Source organism: Sylvia atricapilla, chromosome 9 (assembly GCF_009819655.1).
Source record: "Sylvia atricapilla isolate bSylAtr1 chromosome 9, bSylAtr1.pri, whole genome shotgun sequence".
In the NCBI taxonomy this organism is placed as follows: domain Eukaryota; kingdom Metazoa; phylum Chordata; class Aves; order Passeriformes; family Sylviidae; genus Sylvia; species Sylvia atricapilla.
In genome coordinates this window covers 704,351-728,556 of record NC_089148.1, presented here as the reverse complement: position 1 = coordinate 728,556, position 24,206 = coordinate 704,351, and positions in this window count along the sequence as shown.

The window sequence follows — 24,206 nt, the reverse complement described above, 5'->3', positions numbered from 1 at the left end:
ATTTATCTGAGACATGACTAAATAGTTATACTTGAGCAGTTGAAAATTCAAGCACAAGTAGGTATTTCATAGTAGAAAAGAATCAAAATGTATTTTAATTCATGGGGTTTTCTTACAACAAGGGCTGAAATAATTTTTACCTATGTTTCTTTTGTTTGCATTCCATACATATGTGATAAGTATGGATAGTACAACTTTTTCAGGAGAAACATGGCTTGATTGGAATAATGGCTCCTTATTAACTCCTTGTTCTGGTGAAAGGATATGGCTGTCTTCAGATAGTTTCATGGGTTTACACCTTTAAAGGTAAAACCATGGAAGACATTTATAAGAGTGAGTAACACACACTCACCCATGAGGTGACCCTTCCTTGTGTCTGAACATAGCTGCCATTGTCAGGGCATTTTTCAATCAAAAATTATCTATCTTGTAAAGAATAATGACTTTTTTTTTCTTTTAATGTGTGCATTCTTCTCTATCTATATAGACAGTGAAAAAAAAATAGAAGCACTCTAAAATTGAAATCAAACTTCAACTCATTAAAAAAAAAAAAAAGATTATATTCACAATCTCTAAAATTGTGGTTTTGTTTTCATAACAAAATACAGGTTAATTCTTCCTTACCACTGGATTCCTTGATATACTTCATATATATCTTACTATATCTCATGGCATACCTTGATTCCCATGGCATATTATGGTTCAGACTGAACTTTAGTCATCTCAGATATCCAGAGTCAGTCTTTTCTATCTCCTTGTCTTTAATATCTTCCTTTGTGAAGTGTCAACTGTTCTGACTTATTTGATTTGTTATTCCAAATACTTTTTCTTCTTTTATTCCATTTCCATCACCTCTGTATTCTATCCCTCTAGGGAACACCTGATGCTTTGGGCACAGTGCTTTGCATGTGAATTAGACTATTCTGTTCTGTACGAATTTTTGTAATGTGTTTATTACCTTAGGATCTGGGCACCTCCCAGTTGTACATTAAGTAACCAAGTCTGTCACAGCATATTTTCTTCCTTATACTCTCTTTAGACTTGCAGGAGAATATTTTCCTTTGGTATGGTTTTCTGTTGCTATTTTTGAAATATGAGATGTGTTTACTTGTGCTGCAGAGAGAGATGAAATAATAGTCTCTTGCACTTGGGGCAGAAGTGTTGAGTTCTTGGATCCTGGGGATATTCATCCCAAAGTAAATTCCCAAATAAATAAGAATCTCTGCCCAAGTTTTGCAAAGGTAGAGATGTGACATTTTTAGTAAAAGAGTAATAATTACTATTAATGCAAATATAGAAATACTAACAGAAATACTAATAGAAATATTATAGAAATGATATAAAAATAGCTCTTGGCTACTCAGAGGGTGCTTTTAACCATAAAATTCAAGTAACATCCAATGATCGTTAAGGAAAAAAAAAAAAAGACCAAACTACTAACTTGCCATGTAGCAGTGTGTCTAAAAATGTTTCCTGGATGTCAAATCTAATTTCTGTTATAGATAATATATTGACAATATTTGTCAGAAAAAGGTATGTGTTTTGTTTCTTAATACACATTTTTCTTTTCTTGACTTCTCTAATAAATTTGGTAGTGATTATCTCTTGTAAATACAATTATATATGCAAGTTTCAGCTTATTTGTTGAGTTATCTTCAGATTTACTGTACTGGCTTCCATACTGTCAAATATTTGTGTGCAGTGGTATCATCAAATGTGACATACTCGAAATGGGAAATGCCTATAACAAGAACTCAGATGAATTCTAAAACTAATTTTTTTTTTCAAGAACATGATGCATTGTTTGTTTAAGAGATTTTTGAGTTAAAATATTATGAGGAAACCAATCAATTCATAGCTCTCAGAGGATTGAGTCAGAACTGGGTTTGCAATTGTTATCTGATAAGGACTGTTGATGCTATCCTCTCTCTCCATGCCCTGAATAGTGAACACAGAGGCTCTTCCTGCTCAGCAAGGCTTATTACTGTTAGATTGGCTTCTAAACCAACCTAATGCAGGTCACAAAGGGTAGTAAATTGGCAGCTGCTCTAACTCATGAAAAAAAATAATTGCGGTGTGAGGCAGGGGAAGTTCTAACCTAATTTTTCCTTAGCAGAAAAGCGGTATTATCAAATGCAAAGAAAGCTATGTTAAAGTAACCTTGAATTTTTGCCTTGAAGTAAAAAGCAGCTGGAATTTTCAGTCATGGTAATGGGTACATCTGAATAGTTGCATAATGAAGCTCCAACATCTAAAGCAGTTTCATGCACATCCCCCACCCAATTCAAAGGTGTTATTTTTCCAGGAAGGAAACCTGTATAGTTGGGACTTTCATTCACACCCTTCAGAATGATGTCCTTGAGACCTTTTTAATGCTTTGATGTGGGCCAGGATGGTAAGGCTGTGTATCTGAAATTGGCACATAATGTTTAACTTTAGGAACTCAAAATCAGGTCATTGTAATGTCAGAACAGTGAACATTGAGATCTCAGCATTAACTATGAATATAGTGAGGGAAAAAAAAAAAATCCAACCCAGGTGATTTTGACTATTTTATCTCAAATTCTAGGATGTAAAGAAAATCTGTCAATTGCTAATTGGACAATATATACAAGTTAGAGTACAAAATATGAAGAAATAGTGAATTAATTATTCACACTGCTTTATGTCGTGAAGATCAGAGGCTGTTGGTGGGAAAGTAAAAGTGAATTGCATCAGAAGGGCTAAAACAGAATCACAGAATCGCTTAGCTTGGAAAAGACCTCCAAGATTGAGTGCAACATTTGACTGAGCCTGGTCAATGAAACCAAAGCACAGAGTGCCACATCCAGTTGTTTCTTGAATATCTCCAAGGATGTTGACTCCACCACCCCTGGGCAGCCCCTTCCTTCACCCTTCCAGAGAAGAAATTCTTCCTGATGTCCAGCCTGAACTTCCCCTGGTGCAGCTTGAAACTGACCCTTGTATCCTTTCTGTTTGCCTGGGAGAGAGGCCAATCTCCACCTGACTACAGTCTCTTTTTGGGTGGTTTCAGAGAGCAATGTCTTCCCCAGGCCTCCTTTTCTTCAGTCTAAATACCCCCAGCTCCCTCAGACTCTCCTGATATGACTTACTCTCCGGACCCTTCCCCAGTTCCATTGTCTTCTGGACACATTCCAGAAGCTCTAAGGAGCAAAATTTTTTGGTTTCTTTCATCTCTGTGATTTTCAGTGACCCAATATGAATTGTAAATGCGCAGAAGATTGCTAGGCAACAAAATCTCATTGCATATTCTTTACCAGTTCAAGTGATAATGCCTTTTAAAATGCCTGCAGATTTTTTTATCACAAACTTCAGTATAATTTCCTTTCTACAAGACAGCATTTTGGTCTAGCAGAAGAAATTTTCAAAAACTGAGGTAAATATCTGATGCAGCTTAGGGATACACCCTGAAGCAGAACATAATATTTGCATAAGAAATGACTGACTTATCACATAAATTTTCCTGTGTAATTTGCGAGTTTGCCTCCAAGGGGCATGTAAACCTGAAAAAGAGAGAAGTCAAATGTAAAAGAGGTATTTCTGCTTTTAAAAAGCAGTCTTAACTGAGGGCTTAGTATGTTGCATCCTGATAAGAAGGAGTTTGTCTCTCTAGGACACGTGGAAAATTTTGTAGGCAACTTGTGCAACTTCTTAGTTGAAGAGTTCCCTGTATGTTTTGCTGCAGCAGGGTGATGCTTTTGCTTCTTAGAAACTGAATTCCAACATCAAGGATATTAAAGATGACAAAAGTCTTTCTATACAGTTGAATTGCCAGGAACTGGTAATGGTTATCAGAAAATTTTATCCTGCTTTAATATAGTGTAACAAAGAAGCTATTTTTTAAAAAGAAGAATTTATACACTTGAGGTAAAAATATGAAGTAACTACATAAAGTCATCTATATCATTCAAGGTTTGTACAGCAAAAGATTGAAGGAGAATGGTGACTGCATGACGTTGAGCATGCAGTTATATAGATTTCTTGGAGCTGAAAAAGCAGCTCTAAATTAATAATGACAATGAAAAGAAGTGTAATGCATGGGCTGGTAGAGCTTGATACAAAGCATCACTGCTTTAAATATTTATTGTTTTAGACACTTCTGGTTGGTGGCCAGGAAAATTGTAATATTTGCACTCAGCATGTTGTATTTATCACACGGGTTGTTTGAGAAGAACATTGTTGGATGCCATGGGTGAATTGGGAATGTGGTGCCTTTTCTGCTCATGACAGGTGAGAGGCTTTTTGCATGTAAGCCAGTGTCCCTCTGAAATCTTTAAAAAAGGACTTTTTAAGTTCAGTGGCCAGCAGATCAGGTTCTTAAAGCAGATCTCACTGACCATCAGAGATTCTTTTTTAATCATTGATACTCATTTGCTTCTCTCAGTCAATAAACTACACACAGCACTAGCGAAAATAGCCCTCATTTCTGAGGTCAAGTGTCTTCCACATGTCATCAAGTTCATGACATGAAAGGGTCAGAGGTGTTCACTGGAGAAAGACAATGATCACCTGGGATTAGTTTAAGGAACCTTACAGTTTTAAAGCACAAAAAAGGTTTCCTTAGCAATTAATTTTTAAATTGATACTTATTAAATTCAGTGAAGCAAAACTAGACTGCATCACTGATCCATTTCCCTGTGCAGTGTGCATATTTATTCCCCTTAATTTAAACCACTGAAAACCAGAAGGACACTATTTCTGTAGGATTGCCCATAGTCACACACTGGAGAAAACTTATACAATGTCAGCATTTATTTTGTTGCTAAAATCCATTTGTAAGATGCAGACTGTGTTTTCTCCTTAGTTGGTGCTTGTGCAGAAACTCAGTGCATGAACATATAGACTCAACATGTTTCCAGTAGAATCTTGGGTTTACCTCCACACCACAGAGGGGAAAATGTAGTTTTTGAAGTATCTTCAAAATAGTATTGTCTTTGTGACTTATCACAGTCTGGGCTTGTACATTTGTTGTGCTGAAACCACAGCGCTCAGTAAAGAGAGGCTCTGTTGAATAACTGGAAAGAGGCTTTCTGGCCAGGCTTTTGAGAACCATGCCGTGATGGTCTCTGCTGGAAGCTATATTTTGCATATCCTACAATAGCAGCATTTTCTATCAGTGCCAGAACTGTTGTAGTCACTCATCATTCATGGGAACGTAATATCTTTCTAATGCCAAGTGGGAGAAGGACAATGACACCCGGCTCTGCAATGCATGAAATGTGCATATCTTAAACACATGGAAAGAGCTGTGGCTGCAGATGGCCATCTCCAGCCTATTTTAAAGTAAGCACTTGACCACTTGTGCATCCGAATGTGTTTCACTAGACCATAACACTGTGAAATGGTACAGTATAATATTCTTTTCTGTCATTAGTTGGCCGTGAAATCTCAGTGCTACCAACATATCAGGCAAATGACCCACTAAGGGACAGACTTCACCTTATTAAATGAATGATAAAATTGAGCAATACCATAAAAAATAATAAGCATGAGCAAACCAGGTGAAGGTTGAGAAATACTGCACTGATTCAGCTGTAATAACAATATAAGTCCCAAATTTAGCTTTTGGAGATGCGTGAGTGAAATTACAGTGCTCTATTGCAGATGTCAGTTTACATGTCGGCCTTGTTCTTGTGATTAAAAGGAATGTCTGCAAAACCTGAGGCAGCAATATTATTCATATGGATGTTGAGAAAACAGATTGAATGCAGCTGAAACCAGCTCAGGCAAAAACAGAAGCTTTGTTGTTCCAGGCAGAATATACAAGCAGAGATTACAAAGTTTTAGTTGTAGAGATGACACTGGTGCCACCGCAATATATACTTTATAGTATCAAAGCAGAACTCACATCTGGCTGTCATGCCAAAGGTTGCTTTGCTTTACTTTGTTTCAAAAGCTTCTTTCTTGTTTCCTTTGCTGCATGAGGTGGTGGCATTGCTTATCCGGGAGATGGATCTAACAGCTCTGTGGAGTGCAGTGTTCTCCTGCATTAGGACAATCCTCTGTTTGCCTGTTGTGAACAGACTGTCTGCTTTGCAATGTTCAGGCGATATAAAGAAACCAGATCATGAAAAAGCCTCTGTTTCTGAATGTCTGCCCACACATTTCTCTCCCAGTAGTTTTTGTTCAGCAATTCAATCTGCACTGACAACTGGTAACACAAAGCCAGATTTTGAAAAGTTTCTGTTAACTAATATGCAGATGGATAGACACAGGGGCTTCTGAGTATGCCTGGGCACAAACTTCCATGAAAGCTTGGTCAGGAATAAGCTTTTGATAGTGATTCATCAAAAATTTCTTCAAAAAAAGAAGTAAAGTCAGAGAAGGGCCATTATATAATGGGACAAAAGAAAAAAAAGTATAGATATCGACTGGTTTTCTCACAGTGCAGTGCTGGGAGCCCAGCCATCTTTGGAATGGCTATAGTCTGCATCCATTGCCTGCTTTAATGTTGACAGTTCATCTTTTCAACATCTGCTTCCTTCTGTTTTCTCTCATCATCTCTTTTTGCTCCCATCCTTTCACCATGAAAGGATTAGTGTAGGTGAACATCTTTTAAACACATCCCATTCAGATTCATTTGAAACTTACCATTTCAGAAGCCTTTGAGCCTTACTTAAATCTTTTAAATCATCTCTATACTGATCTCTGCTAGAGACCAGGCATATGATAAAAACTGTGCGCTAGGGAAAATTTCCTAATGCCACAGTGAAGTCAGCAGGGATGGTGCAGATCATAAACCTGTTTCCTTCTGTAAGTGCAATGATTGAAATGCCAATCCCTGAGATTCAAGGTGGCTGCAATTGGAGAATTATGATGAGCACTTGCACTAACTTTACTTGGTTTGCTTCCTGGCTGGGTTTGTTCTCATTTTGCTTGTTGAACTGAAAAAAAGGAATGAAATTAGCTGGCTGGTTTTACATCAGGGAGAGGTGGCAGGCAAATGTATGGGGATTTGGATATTTTTTAATGTAAATTTTCTATTTCGTGGCCCTCAAAATTCATGTCGTTGAAACTACTGTTCAAAATACATCACTGAAATTCTGCAGAAATACTTTGAGTTTTGTGCAAGGCTAAAATTTATCAGTTTCCTCTGATGTCTTGGAAGGCTGACCTGAAACACAGACTGGACAGAGCCAGAGAATAAAGTCGATACTAATGTGAGGCTCAAAACTACATCCCTAGGCAGCACAGAATCTGCAAATATGAAAACTAAAGCTTAAGGCATTACCTGTACAAAGAAAAGTGTTCTTTCTAGGGTGTATAGTTCCTACCAAGCCAGAGCTGCAAAAAGGAATGCGGGTGGCCCCCTCCTTCTATTCCTGTACCATCATGCTTCGTGCTGCCTGAATTTATTAATCTGCATTTTCCTCTGGTTTAAAACCTGGTTCCAGATTTTCATGACACATTGAGAAGATACAGAAATAAGATTTTTCTGGTACTTTTAATAATCTTTGCAGAATATTCAAATTCTTTATGTTCAGGCTTGAAGAATGTTTTATTAAATACTTTTCTTCAGTAAAATATTTGTATCTTTCCCCAGTCAAGGAAAAATGTCCATCCAAGGCCTTTTCTTTCAGTAATTCTTTTCTTTGGAGACAGGTATTTATTTAAATGTAATTGCATTATTTTGATGCTTACCAATCTTCTCCCCAGAGTATTAGTAATGAATCCCTTTCCTAAATCAACACACACTGATTGACTGAGAGCAGAAGTGTGCTTCTTCCTGCTAAAAATTAAGTCAGAAAAACTTTCTTGCTTAGTCTCGTTGCAATATTGAATTGATTAATAGAAATGTACTTTGCAGAACATCTGCCCCTGACAACTGGGCTGCAAAAGGATGCCATCCCCATGCAGAGAGTACAGCTGGGTGTGCTGATGTCAGCTACTCCACCGGCCAATAACAATTTTGTAATCTAATAATTTTTCTTCAGTTATGTGTAACTACATTTTGGTCACTATTCTGCCTGCACAGGTTAAGAGGTACTTTTTATATCTGAGAGGTGTCACAAGCCATCTGTCCTTCTCCAACTAACCTTCCCTTTGCACACAGATGAAGTCACTTATGAAGTACTATATAGAAGGTACAAGCTTCACTAATTGAGATTTCTTAGAAAACCACAAAGTAATAAAAACAGTGGAACAAAAACCTCTAGAATGAGGCTCCCTTTTACATATTCCAAAGTGATTTTTGCTATTTCACAGTAGCTTATGCAGTTTGGTGTGTCCTATGACACACTATGGACGACCCAGGCAATTATTACTGTGCACCTCAGCACCCAGGGAGGCCCACTGGAGCTGAGGGTGGTAGGAAGGTTTCCTAGCTGTATGTAATAAAATAATGAATCAGGAATATCTGGTTCATGTGCAGAGCTATCTGGAATATAGACAGTCAACTCAGTTCTCCTGTAAATTTAGTTCAGTTTAAGTTCAGTCCTCTCAGGTGGGAAAAGTTAGGAACAATTCCTACCCACTGTCTAATTATCAGCAAATGAGACTGCAGTCTGTGAAAAGGCAAGCCATTCTAACAAGCCTGAAAAAAGGCTTTTATCCCACCTTTACCATTAACTCTCTTTATATCATTCATGTCTACCTCTTTGTAATATTATTTTGGTTTTTACCACACTGTGACAATGATAGCAGTGTATAAACTCTACATCATGAACATCAAGAAAGCATTTTCTACTAGAAATTGCATCCTGTCCCTGGCTGGCAAATTAGTATATTAATTCTGATATGGGCATCAGAAGTATCAGAGTATCTTGGATACTTAAAGATCAACTAATTATATCAAGAAGAAAACCTTTATAAAGAGTTGCCATAAATATTTTCTTATATAAAAAAGGTTTTTTTGTAATCATGGTAGCGTAACATGAGAAAAACATTTATCTTCCCATTTATTCTGTATCCAAACATCCCATTCTCAGACCATTTAAAAAGTATTGGAGCCATGCCAGATACACAGAATTCAAAATTTTGCTGAGTGCAAGTAAAATAAGTCCATTGCCTGAAGCTGATATGAAGGGAATCTGAACAGATGTACCAATTGGGAGGTACAGTTATAAAATTGCACATTTCAAATAGAAGACAAATACTCTCAGAACCACTTTCTGAAAAACCCTCATTTTTTCAATACTTCAGTGCACAATAGTGAACAAAATAATAAACCAAGTAGCACCAGAAGAAGATTTCCTTTACAGCAAGGGAAATTAGGCACAATGTAAAAGAGGTTTGGGTTGATTTCGGTAATATAATGAAATGTGTGGTTTTAACCATATTTTTACATTCTCCTTTTTGACCTAATACTCAGGTAGAGAGCTTTAATTAAAATGGATTATTATCAGTGAGCCCAAGCAGAAGGACAGAAAGATTAGGAAGCAGCAGGTAACCAAGGAAAAGCATAATAACCAGAGACAGACTCAAGTCTCAGAAAGAAAAAAAATACTGTAGCTACCACCTTAAATTCTCCTGTAGCTGCTTTCCACTGAATAAATAAAGGAAGGTACATTATAAAAAGCTACACAGGTCAAAATATGAGTTTACTTTTAATTGGAAGACTTTATTATCTTCTGCAAAGATTTAATTGCCTAAAGTTTTTCTGGCTTAAAAGCTATGTTAAATGGAAGCATGGGAAAATAAAGGGAATATCTAAAAGAACAAGTCATGTATATGGATGGGGAAAAAAAATGTCTTTCCTAATTTTGGAAGTGGAATAGTATCTTTAAACAAAGCAGATTAATAATTCATTTATTAATATGTTATTGATTTGTAATGTGTAACCAAACAAGCTAGATTTCAAAACAAAAAATAAGCCATACCCATCAGTGGGAAAAGTGTTAATGAAATGAAGGATTTTCATTTAGAAAAGATGTGTTTTAATTCTTTTTATGTGCTCCAACAACTCTAGAACATCAAGAGTTTTGCAATAGTCATGGGAAAAAGTGGTCTTCACCCTCCACAAGCACATGACAAAGAATATTAATTGGAAAACGAGTTTTGCTTTCCTTTCCCTCACATGGCTTATCCAGATTCATTAGATAAAATTCCTGTCTAAATAAGACAGAATTCTACCAGGTTCTGCTTTCCTGGTTGGTGTTTGCTTTGGTACTTTTTAGCTAATAAGTGCAAGTAACATGGCTCTGATGTCTACATCAAGTATGGTGGCACATAGGATACACAAATAACAGGTTAGTTTGCATTCACTTTATGCTTGTTAGAATTTTTCAATATTTTTGTCAAAAAGTCTCAAAACACACCCTGTGGACATTTCACCTTTGTCACTGGCACAATGTGTCTCTTACTAACCTGAACTGAGAATGTAAGGGATCGTTTAGTCCTGGAAAACCCAAAGGAAATACTGTTGGTTTTCTTCTGAATATCATATACACAGTTGTAGCACATTAATTTTGGATTGGACCAATAATCACTGTTCCTTGTGCTGATTTTACAGAAAATATCATTTTCTGGCATCTTCAGGAAGAGTAGCATCACATTATTACGATGTGTAGAGGAAGAGAAGATGGAATTGAGCTGCAGGCTGCACAGAGAAGCCTGGCATTTCTATGGCAGCACAGAGAAGCCTGGGTCCACCAGACCTCTGGGGGAAGAAATGGGCCATGGCAGATGTCCTGCAGAGGAGCCTGGCAGAGGAGTGACCAGCACATGCTCAGCCCCATATAAGGACATTAAAGGATGTTGTTGATGTGGCAATGTGTGATTGTTGGCAATGGCTGCTTAGTGAAAAATACCAAATAAGGAAACTCTGTGTCCTGAAGGGGTGGATAAAACCAGCTTGTTTCTGGCAATAAAGGTCTCAGTACCCCCTCTGCTCTGAGTCCATGCAGTTAGGTGTCACACATGATCCAGAGGGACAGGAGTCAGCCATACACATCAGCACGCTGCAGAAACATTGCCATTGTCTGTGCAAATGTAGGCATTACGGGACTCCTCTACAGCAGAATCTCATTTTTACTTTAAATAGCTTCACAAACTTTGATGGTAATTTTCTTCTTCTCATGAGATGAGCAGAGGCACACCTTTGCTCATATCTAATATTACCTACTCAGAACGAGAGCATATAATTTTCCTGTCAGTGCAACCACTAGAAATGGTTAGTGAGGCTGTGAATGCAGTTACAGAGGTTTGTGTTCTACAATTTCTCTCGAAATCCCACTCATTATTTCCTACTCTTGGTTCTTTGCACACATTATTTTAAAAGGAATAATGCAAACCATTGCTGCCTCACAAGAGCTTTTTTCATGAGCTCTCTGAAAAGGAGAGCTCATGAGAGAAAAGCAGTTTGTAATAGTCCATGTTTGTCATAATCTGGGACTAGTAAACCCATGTCCTGTTTTACAACATGCTCTGATTCTACGTAGTCTTAAGCTTAGACTGGAGCCCAAAATCTGACTAATAATTCATTAATAATTTACTAGATTTAAAAAATTGGTAAAGAGGTGAGAGCAGCAACAGTCTACAAAACTACTGTGTGAAACCCTGAAATTAAAATATATCAGTTCAAACCTGCACAAAATAAGTCAAGTACTCCTACAGCACTGGACAAACAGTAAAACCAAAAATCTTTGTATTGGCACATCAGGACTTTAATTTATTGTAGTTTTTTCTTAAATTTATGTTCAGACTGTTGAGTGTGGAGAGAAATCTTTTCTTTGATCGTAGGGACTCTTCAGTGACACACCACCAAATATAGTAACTCTTTCTTCAAACAGTTTCTTGTAGGTTTGAAAAGTCATTGTGTTTTTGCCTGTAGCCCCCAATGAAGATCCGAGTCAACATTCAGTTCTCACAATATGAGCAGCTATTTGTGATAGAAAACCAAGTTCAGTTGCGAGCTTATTATAATTATTACTATAGAGCTACCCTTTTTTCTTAACTGGGGTGACAGTATATTCATTCATATTTCAGAAATTTCAGTATTTTCTAAAAGGTCTGCACAGCTAAGTGTGTTCAGTGGCATATTTAGAAATATCACTGGGCTTGACAGCTGAAATTAAAGGCGTGGTGAGATTTACATATCTTCATGAAAAGCAGCTCTTCAGAAATACCCCTGGTTGCTGCAGTTCTGCAACCAGCCTTCAGGTGTGTCAGTGAAACATTGAACTCTGCAGAATAACCATCTTATAAATTTGCAATTTTATTTGTTGCAGATTTTAGTATTTGTGATGGCTATATTACAGCAGAGTGGCTGAAAGCTGGCTCGGTGCTCAGGGCATTTCTGGCTTCTCTGCCTGATTGATCTTGCTGCCCTCTTTTGGCCTGGAAAGAGCAATTGTACCATAGAGCATAATTGCACAAATTCCTGGAGCTAGCAACACATGTTATGTACTGTTGGAAAGTGTGAAATCCACACTTCCCAGTGCTAATAGTTATTTGTTTATTTTTAATTTCCTGGTTCATGAAGTGCAACTCCCCTTCAGACTGTACTGCTGCCTGTATTGCTGTGGCCTGCAGTTGTCCAGATTTCTAATCATCTTCTCTTACATGGAGGGAAGACTCAAGGGGAAATGTTTCAGAAGCACTGATTTTAATGCTGCCATTTCCATTTTTGAATTTTTCCTTCCACTGGATTTATAACTTGCTAGCTAGAAACATTAGAGGATGAAAGATTATTAAAATAAAAAGAGAACTAGGTTGATTCCCTTCAACAGTCTTCCATTGTTAGTTAATGTCCAGGTTAGGACTCATCTAGTTTTCTTACAGAACATGATCCAACCATTTTTTCCTTCAGTTAATCTGTCTTTCCATTAGGTCCTTAGAGTAAAACAGTAACAAACTAATATTCTTTTGGCATCATGACCAAATATGGGTATTTCTCCAGGCTCATTCATTACTATTCATCTGATAGCTGCTTTAAGGTTTATGAGGAAAAGTAAAACCTACCATAGGGATAATCTCAAATATGGCAAGCAGCTTTTGCCAAATGGTTCACAGCAGCTCTGCAATTATCTTATTGCTTTATTTCTCAGAAGGGAAACACTCTTTCCTCAAGCTTTTGCTGTAAAAACTGTGGAACTCTAAAAAAAATTACTTCTATTTTAAAGGTCTGATTTCACATGAAAATTATATGCATTGCAAATGTTTTCTTGGCAATTTACTTGTCATAAATGCCTATTGTACTGAAAAACTCTACAGGGAATTGGGTGTATTTATTCTGCATGTGCTTAGGAATTTGTAAAAAAGACACAATGACAATAAAAATAGAAATATTATGACTCTCTGAAAACCTCCAGATACAGAGATTGTTTTCAACTCAAATGGAGCTTTCTGAGGTCTGTGTAAAGCAGGCTTCCTAGCAGGGATTAGGTACATGCTATTGTACTTTCATAATGAGGAGAGCACCGAACCAAACAAAAATATTGTGCGGTATTGACAGAAGACATTCAGAGCTGATGCACATAAAATAATGCAGCAAACAGCACATAAGCCTCAAAACACTGCTGTGTTTGGGCCATTATTACTCTGAATGCAAAGCTTAGCTTTGTTGCTTAAAACGTAGTCCAAAAAGAGTTGCAATGGCCCAAGCTCTGCTCCAGTTCAAAGCCTGCACCATGAGAGAGGTCCTTGGAAAGTCCTTCCTGGCTTTTGTGGGGAAACGTGCCCAAGGGCAGCGGCTCTAGCGGAAATAACTTGATTTTCACGTTTTTGCTGAAGTGAGCCTGAATCCAGCCCCCACCCATGCTCATCAGTCAGTATTTCCAGTTGCCAGGGGGAAGCACAGCAGGCTTTGAAGTGGAGAGTCCTTCCAAGCACTAGCAGGACAGAGATACAAGTATTTCCACCCAGGCTGGTGAAAACTCTTCCAATGGGTTCTTTTTCAGCTGTCTGTCCCTGGAAGACTCTCAGTTTGAATTGTAAAGTTATAAGCTAAGTGGAATAGGCTGCCTGGGAAATTGGTGAGATCAACATCCCCAGCAGTATTGAAGCGACACACAGGTGTGGTTTGTAGTGACAGGGTTCACTAGTGGCCCTGACAGTGCTGGGTCAATGGCTGGGTTTGATGGTCTTAAAGGGTTTTTTTTACTCTAAATGAGGCTGTGACATCATTTCAATGCAGTTGCTCATAACACACTGCACTGCTGTGTGGCCAGATGCAGCGTGGGGGTGATTGCATTTGCACTCACAGGAGTGCACTCTTTTTTATTATGCTTCCTTGTCCAAATGCTAAAACTCAGGGGGGCGTTTCCTCCCTATAATCTTGGGAGCATTCCACTTACATAGGAGAAAGTAAAGGTACACAAATGGAGTTGAGAAGTTTTATTATTATTATTATTTGATTAAAATTGCTTGGGAATTTTTCAGGAAAAAAAATGCTAGAAGCTGTTTGTTCACTAAAACTAATCATTTTTCCCTAGAAAACAGTCCTCTGCTTTCTGGGTAATTTATTGCAATAAATTATTTCGTTTGAATGTGTAATTTTGATGTTTCCTTCATGGAAAGTACAATTCCTGTACATGGAATGTACAAAGTTTAAGGTTAAAATTAAACACCTAGGTAGGAAATAATTTTGCAGGTTTTGTCTGTTCAGGCATTTTGGAATTGTGGATTTCCTCTTTCAACACAAAAAACATCTAGGACTGGAAGACCTTTACCTGTCAGAACCGATTTGCTGCATAATTTTGGACAGAAAATTTAAGTAGAAGTTAGTTGTGTAAGATACTCCTTTCCCAAAAGTTCTATGCCACACATACCATGAAAGAAAGCTGTTTTCATTAAAATTCTAGCAAGGAGAGGATTATAGTATGGCCAGAGTTGTTCAAGAAGCCCTTAATGGTGTCAGAAAGTACCCCAAGCTACTGCTGGTAGATCAGAGCTGTCGTGCCATCTCCAGTAGAGGCTGAGCTCAGTCAGCTGGTGACTCTGGCTTCTTCTCTCACATACACAGTGTCATTAGAGAACTTCTTGGGAAAACTTTGTCTGGTGCAGGCAGGGTAGCTCCTGGAGCCAGGAGAGACAGGTGGAGACCCTGCCCACCACCTGAGTGCTGGGCTCAGTGCTGAGCTGGGACTGTGCAGGGCTGTGGGCTGTCAGGGCTCTGCTGAGCTGCCCTGGGGAATGGGAGCTGCCTTTGGGGAGCTGCTGTCAGTGCTGGGAGAAACCCCAAAGAGAAAAGGACTGGATGAACATCTTCCTGGCACAGGAGTTGTGCTCTGCTATGGACATGAATTTTGCTCCCTGAATGTGAGGATTAAATATGAGTTATTTCCTCTTCAGCTTTGGGGCAGCTGCACTTGCTGGGAAGAGCTGAGCCAGGTGCTGGATGGATACAAGCTGTGCACCCTCCCTGCACTTCTCAGCATGAGTGCTGTGGGGTATATCCTTGTACACTGGGGGATGGTCTGAGTTAAAGCAGTAAAACCCTGGGCTTGCCAGTATCTGCAGTGGGATCACACCTGGGTTGTTTTATGGTACAGCAGGAGGGAATGCCCAGCTGTATGAAGGATTTGGCATAAAGATCTCCAGCTAATTTGATGATGCAGGATGACTTAAGTAAAGCTCCCAGAGTTCAAAGAGTGCTGAGTTCGAGGTGGCTCCAGATTGGTCTCTAATAATTTAGCTGAGGCCACAGTTCAGCCCCCTTCAGCTGAGTTCTGATGCTGTACCAGGAGTCCTGAGACACAGCACAAAACCCTTGCTGCATTGGATGGCCCCGCAGAGACTTCTTAGCCCCTGTATTGGGCAACCACGGAACAACTCAGCTGGCAATGGGTCTGCTCTGTATTCATCTCTGCTTAAACGGGATTGAGTGAAGCAATACCTGGATCTAATAAACCACACAAATGTCACTCTCTGAAGGCTCTTTCCAGAAAGAGATGATGTGAAGTGCCATGTGGCAGGCTCGTGCCTAAGCTTCATGGAGGAGACCCAAATTAAATCATATCTCCAGAAGCTGCTGTTCCCTAGATACCAATATGAAAATAATCCATTTCTAAAGATAAATTCTCCTCATACATCAAAAGTAGAGTACATCAAATGCTGAAAGAAGGGAAAAAACTGTAGCTGCAGGGATAGTTTCAGAAATTTCAGAGTGTGTAGAGGAAACCCAGAGCTGTTAGCATATTTTTTTACCTTTTTGACAGCGAGTAAATGTTCTGTGGCAGACAAATCTGCAGGAAATAAAATTTTATGATGTGCTGTAACCATACTGGTTATATATCTATACACTACTGGCAGGCTATCAAAAGACGCACATTTTCGGCATTTCTGAATGTGACTTGAAAGCAGCTTGACTTCTGTAATCATAAACACTGACAAGTGTACTCTGCCTGCATGGACCAGATGATGTCTCTCTTCATATTAGCATGGTGGTGGTGCACAAGCAGTCCAGTGAAATGAAAATTAACTGAGGAGCAAAGGGAATTTTCTGTCTTGCCTAAATATTGGTCATAAACCAATTTGCCCGTAAAAGGAAACTGCAGCTCTGTCTGTTTTCTATCCTATTGAGTTACTGCTCAAAATAACAGTAACTCTACTGGCAATTATTCCTTTCACATTCTGTGCATCTTGGTAAGAGGAAACCAAACTCTCTTTTCATTTATGCTGAGATAATCCCTAATGGAGGGGTACTACTGACCATGAAAGCAATGAGAGCTAATTGCAGACATAAAATACCTTCCTTCATGGGTGTACATTTTATATAAAACCTCTGATGAATCTATGTGGTACACAGCTGTACTGTATCCTCTCCAGGCCAGTATGTCACATAGAAGCACATAACCCAAGTGTAAGCATGTTCTTCAAAAACACCTCCTCCTTTCACCTCGCCCTCTAGAGATTATACATGTGGTTTCTAGCTCAGTTGAAAACCAGGAGTAATTAATGATTTCATTATCTTTTTTTATGGAAAGGTAGTAGCTACCATAATGAGTGCATGATGAAAAATAATAACAAGCATATAACTTACTAAAAGCCATTGGGCTCTATTCTTTTACGAAGGCAGTTCATTGGTGGATGTGTACCTAATTACCACACTGAACAACAGGATCAGAAGTGGGTGAAAGTAAATGTAAACAATTTGGCCCTAATGCTGTTGTCAGAACCTTCATCATTCATGTAAAATTTCCGTGTTCTGGCTGCTGTACCCTGGTCTGATGAAAAGCTGTTCTGTTGGTATCACATGCAAAAACTCCTCTGTGTAGCAGCCTGGGGGTCATTGATAAAAGAAGATGAAAAAAGCAATACCAAGCTGAAACATTAATTATTGTATTGAAAATATGCTTTATACTATACTAGGCTGAGGTAGAACAAAATTAAATCCCCAGGGGAAAGCCACAAAGTGCAGTAATATGGAGTAAATTAAAGGAAAATACACAACTTAATGGAAATGACCACTCAATCAGAGGATTTGACAGTGGTCCATGGTCCTGGTGTTTTACTTTCAGGCATTTGGACTTTCACATTTTTAGTCTATGCTCCTTATTTTACTCTTAATGTAAAAATGTGTTAGGTAATCCTCTCTAATGCTTGCAAATCAAGGAAAGTTTCGAAGATGAAAGTAGAGCTTCTTATGGTAGCTTTTGTCTAAGTGTTCTTAGCAGTAGAGGTTCTTAGCTATAATATACTTCCCATGAATCAAAGAGAATAATTTCACTACAACCAGAGGAAAGGCTTGTGGATGTCTGTTATTTAAGAGGCAACAAATAATGGATGATGTGGAAAATATTGAACGTTAAATGCTCTCTTGCTGCTGACTTACAGAATGCTTTAATGTTACTAGATGTTTGATAGTACTAAAACTAAGAAAAAAGGATCACGAGGATATTCCAAAGGTAAGGAACGAATAGACTGCAGGACAATTTTAGAGAAATCAAAGGTCAACAAAGAAAGTCAGCAACAGGAAAAAAAAACAACTAAACTTGCAGGTAGAGCTGTCAAGGAACTAGCTGAGGTATCTTGAAGGGCAAAAGAGACAAAGTAAATAAAAGCACATCTAGCATCTATATTTTAAAAAAATTGACTACTTTCTTGTATTGGGCAGCTTGTCACCTGGCTTGAACATCTAGAAAGATATCAGAATATTAAATGACAGCATTGCAAGCATCAGGAGACTTACAGAACTGTGGGAACACCCTAGAGTGATGGATTTATATACCCAGATGGGATAAGCCCAGTCTAATTTACAAGCAAACTGGTTTGATGGTGGGAGGCCATAGATGAGACATATCTTGATTCTGCCCCAAACTCATGAAAAGTAAGCTAACAAAGCTAATATACAAATTAGATGTGTCCAGCTGTCAGCCCCAGAAAATGTTTCAAAAAGATACTTGCTTGCTTTGTCCAAGTTGTACTGCAGCCCAGATATCATAGAGGGGTCAGCACACAAAGAAAGTTTCTTTCCTGCTGCTGGCCAGCGTGACAACACTGCATTCAGTGCACCACTGAGCCCCGGAACACAGACCTCTTGGCTGGGTCTGCAGGTTCCCAATCCACTCCTCAGATTTCCCTCCAGCTCCCTGGTGTCAGCCTTGCCTTGGGCAGGGTTTGTGGGGAGCACTGGGCTCTCCTGACCCCACTGACAAAAAGCCAGGCTTAGGATCGTGTCAGGCTCCCTGTGACACATCCCCAGGGGCACAGGCAGGGTCTGAGGGCTCCTGTGGCTATGGGAGTGAAGTCTGCCTCAGTGAAAATCCTAATCTCCATAGTGGGTACCTGGAGAAGGGCTTGTTGGGATCATTACTGGAAAGTTTCTCTGCCGCTGATACTGAAAACAGCTCAGTGAAAATAAACACAGAGCTTTTCAAAGACAAAAATATAGAGTGCACCAAGACATTCAGTGTACCAATTTTCAGCATACTTTCTGCATAATTAGCACACTATTAGAAAAAATAACTAGAAGGCACATTTAGAAATCTTTTTTGCTCCAGGCTCTTCAGTATAGAATACCATGCTGAAATAAAATACAAAGCTGAAATACCATGACAGATTTTAAACAGCAACTGCTATTTATACTGGTACTAAAAAACCTCCTGAAGTGAATTTTCCTTTCAGCTTCTCAGCTTAAACCTCAACTACACATTCTTCCCATGATACACCTGTGGATGTGTAGCATTAACTTAGTCAGAAATGCTGTGTTTAGCCTTTCCTCAAAGTCAAATCAAAATCTACCATGAAAAACTCTGTGCAGTTAAATGCATTAGTATTCCACAGGTGAAATCAGTATATACCTGTACACTGACTTCTATTTTGAATCAATTTTATAGCCTTAAATGATTAGTGCCTGAAATAAATGATTGAACATGCCTTGAGAGAAAATGTGTGATGCATAAAAAGATGATAAATGCTTTGTTTTGTGGAGAGACCTGGAGCAGATTTATCTTGTTAAAAAAAATTGCTAGAGTAATGATGAGGTAAAAATGTGAATTTTCATTTTCAATTAACAGATTTGCTTAGACAGTTTTCCTGGAATGTTTAAAACTTTGCTGGCACAGTGGTATGTCTTGTACCTCCCGTCCACTCCTTCTTTAATCTGTAAAAATTGCACATATACACCGGAGCTGCTCATTTTTAACAAAAACTTATGACAAATGTTCTCTGTTGGAAAGGGGCTACATTGACTTATCCACGGCCAACTCTTGCACTGTAACGTCATTCCACTCACCTGTGATTTGGAAAGATGACCTGGGAGTCAATCTGAAATCCTTAGGAATGCTATTAGATAATGTATATGTGGCAGGACAGACAGCAGCATCCCCTCAAACCCAGCACTGGTTTTAAGTATGTATTTCTTGTGAGACCTCAGCAGTATTGTATAAGTAATGCATACAGCAATTTCTCTCCTAAGTCTGTGGGAAATAAAGCCATTTAATTGGAAAAAGATCACGTTTTTAGACTCATTGATGAGAACCTGAGGAGAACAGCATCTCCTACCTCCTTTGGAATGTAAGGTATTTCTACTTTTTGTTTGTAACAGTCCTTATCTGTCTGGACATTCATATGATTAAGTATATTGCTGAAAAAGGACAGGCCTTCTATGATCCTGGTGCAGGGGAACATAAAAGTGTCCAACCACCTTCCAGTGCAGCTGGAGCAGCATCAGACAGCTCTCCTACTCCTGACAAGCTCTCCCAGTGATTCCAGCACTTGTGTGTTTTTACTTTCCAGACAGATGGAAAAGGCAGTTTCAAAACAAATAAACAAAGCCAAATATTTTGGAATTACTTTAAAAAAAAAAAAAAAAAAAAAAAAAGGCGTTATTTGATTAGCAGTAGAACTCTTCTTACTGCTTTCTGCAAAACTGACACCCTATTAAACAAAACAACCTGTATCCTGTATAAGCCTTGGATCCCTCTGTGTGGGGGCCTTGTGATTTTATCTTCCAGGGATTCAGACCAGTACAGTTCATGAAAGACAGATTGTTTCTGTGGAGGGTTCATCTCCTTGAACAGCATTTTGTCAGTAGAAATGGGGTATTTCCACTGGCTTTCATCCCCTGGTGTGCTGCCAGCCCAGCCCCTGAAGGACAGACACTGCATGCCCCACAGGGGAGAAGCTGGGGCAAAAACACACTTTTTATTTCTGTCAAAACCATAATATGTATGCCCAGGGCATATTTGGAAGGTGCACATGCCAAGGCCCAGGGCAACAGGGAGACCCGCAGAAGACTTATGCATGATTGAAAAATGCTGCAAGATTTAGCCTTGAATGCAACAACAAATCTCCCATTTGTAATTTTCCTGAAAAATCACACAGCTTAAGCCCATCCTCTCTCTTTCTTACTAAAGTAGGTATTTTGTGTAAAGCACAAATCAATTCATTCCTTGTTAATAATTTTCAAAGGACTTTGCCTTTTCCTGGAAAAGGAAATCCTATACTTTATCCACTTAGACTACTATGATACTTGCAGCCTTTCACATATGCTGTTAGCTGCTCATTTATCTTGCACTAGTGATAGTCATTTTAGCTGACCTGTGGTGTTACTTTAGCTGAACAGAATGCAAAACAGGAGCTGATAAAGAGCATTTTTACATCTGAAGGTCATAAATATTGAACAGATTCCCTGTCATGCTTGTAAAGAAGAGTGTCATGCCTCTTTTGGTTCTGCAGTTAATCCCTGCAAAGTAAAGGCCTAGCAGGAGTACTGGGGTATATATAGAATACTTCTTCACACTTCTAAAAGAGTACAGAACCACTTCTATAAATTTAATAATAAATACAAACAGTTTGAACAAATGGTACATTAATGCAGTGCTAGCACTGTAATATCAGACACTCAAAATCAGAATGTTTTAGAATGTTGGTCTGTTCTAATTGTAATGTGGCTAAGCTGTACATCCCAAATTATATATGGCATATTTTAATAGTAAGAATGTATTAAAACTTACATTTTAAAATCCACTTTTTCAGTATGTGAAGCTTATGTTAATGAGGAGTGAGTGACAAAGACAGATTTGAAGGTGATCTCTTCAGTGGTTATATAAATAAATGGCCAGTTCTCTCCTCAGAGGTAATTAGCTTGCTGTTTAAATAATCTCAGATTCTGAACTATAGTTTTGATTACTTTTTCAAATGAGGTTACATATATAGGGGTTTCATTTTTTTTTAGAAGAGCTAGACTGGGGGAATTTAGGAAAGCATGAGCAACTCCGTACCCCTTATCAAAGATGTCCATTGGGAAATAGAAAAGGCTGCGGGATAATTCATACTTTTTGTTTGAGACTAACACTGAAAATTCCATGTCAAATTGATTTGTTTCATGGGTACCTTGCTGTTATCAGTTATCTGGACTTATTAAAATGTGTGAGGTATTTTTACTTTTCTCTTTTCACACTAAAAGCAGCATTAGTGAGCACTTCAGTTCAGACCTATTTTGAGGAGTTGAGCATCAGACAACACGTTGTGCTCCTGATGTGGTCTTTAAACAACAGGCCATGGTGAGGGTCAGCCTTGACACCCAATTCTAAAAATCAGATTGAATCTTCATAGTGACGTAGCGTGGGCTCTGACTCTGGCTGAATTTGAAGGAATTTACCTGGGGAAATGTAGATGTGGGAGAGATCTGACTGAGGACAGACACCGTGCTCCTGTGTGCACACTGTGCTGCCATCAGGCACTTGGGAACCTGAGCCCAGCAGGATTGGCATGGGGATCATGGCACCCCTGCCCCACAGATCACCCTAAAGACTTTTCATCTTTACTAAGCACCTTAAATCTTCTTTTTAATCAGTAAATATAATTTGTATATCTTTTGGAGGCTGAATTCAGCACAATTTTAAAGATTATATTTGTCTTAATTGCTACTTACTGCATTATCTGAATAAGTACATCACGTCTAGATCCCACTTTTTAAGAAGTGCATGCTTTGTTGTGGACGTAAAAGCGGAAAAGTTGGAGACTATTGAACTCCTATCTGTTTCATCTGCTAGAAAGCTTTAATTAAAATGGGGATCTCATTAGCAGAGACGTTAATCTATAATGTATTGTTTCATTTTTCCAACTTACCATGTAACATCTCCAAAAAATTGATAACACCAGTCTGTAGTCAAAGGCTGAATTTTTTAACAGACTTATCAAAAGTCTTTGACATTTTAAAAAAATTCTGCCTGTTAGAAAGAGTCACATTCTTCCCCATTAGAGGGACTTTTTCATCAATGGCAGTGATTGATAGAGAGAGTTATTCCTGCTAAAAAATAACCCCATTCACATTCTGTATCTAAATAAGACACTGGTGTTTTAGTTGTACAGATGTATGGTTTTGCTCACTCTGCACAGAAAAAACCGCACAACAGAAAGTGTTGATCCACAGCTGTGGAAGTTTGCTTGCTCTGCCTGTCTGAGCCATAGCTGAGCCATTTGCATCCACAGAGTTTGCACTCCTGAATTTTAGGCAGCCACTCTCCACATTGTGTTGCAATTGGCTAGTCATATCAATTTAACAGTAACCAAAATCGCTCTCATATCTCTATAAGGGTGTGCTGTATCTTGGCCTCAGAATGTTCATCAGTGAAGGGGTTTTTCCCTGCTAAGGATATCAGTTGTTCCACTCCCAGAACCACCAACCATCCAGGCAAATATGGACTTCCCCATTCTTGAAGTTAGCAGAAGAAATAAGTGATGGAAATAAAACTGAACCTATAAATGTTTCTCTTTTTCACCTATTAGGAGCAAATTCAGCCATGTAAATGGGCTATAAAACTGTATTTTGTTATTCATTGAGCAACAAACTTCAATTTAGTTACCTGCACCGGCCTGTTGTAAGCTGCACATCTTGTCCAATGTCATCTAAGCCTCATGAAGCTAAAGGGCCAGAGTTACTGAGGGCCATTCACCCTTTATTTGCTGAACAATACAATACCAAGCACAACCACAAGCCCTTTTTCGTTTCTGAGACAAATGTGTTTGAGGTTCCTGAGACCAAAGGAAAATCCCCGATGATGTGTTTAGACTTGAGGAGCTGTGAATGCCTGGAAAATACTGTGGGGCCAGGGCTTTTAGGAGGCTACTCCGCTGGCAAAACACACAGGGCTTGTTGGAATTCTAGGGCAAATTTCCAGCAGCGAGGTTTGAAAGTCATGCCACGGAAGTCATGTGTATGACACAGATTTTTCTTGTCTGAAACTTCTGAACTGAACTCTGCTTTCCAGCTTCTCATGTTCTGTGCCATGGCTGAGCCCTGGAGGGTGATGTCTGCCACTGACTCCAGCAGATGGAGGAAAATGGTCCTCACATATTTTGTGTCTGGCTGCCAGCCTGAAAGGGCAAGTAGAAAATAAAGCCATGAGGGCTGGCCCAAAAGGTTCACTCAGCTGTTACTTCAAGAACAAAACTTCGCCTTAACAAATAAAAAAGGGTTAAGAGGTGTTCTGGGTTGACCTGCCTCCTATCCCATATATCCCTCCCATATCTTGGATACATTGCTATGTCTCGCAGCTGCCCCCTCCCTCTTGGGCGGTGCCTGCAGGTTTTTTTTTCTTTCTTTCCTTCTTTCCTGTTTCGGCTCTTGCTTTTGCTAGCTCGGCTGCCTTTGCCTTGGCTTCACTTTGCTTTGCTTTGCTCTCCGGCTGCCCCTGCCACCGTTTTTTTTTTCCCCCGCTGCTTCTGTTTGGGTTTTTTTTCCCTCCTTCCTTCTTCTCCTGCCCCCCAGGTTTGAACCCGCTCCGGACCTGACCTGACCTGAGAAGTTGGAGAAGTCCCGGGCCTGCCAGAGACACGTCAGCACCCTCCTCATCACA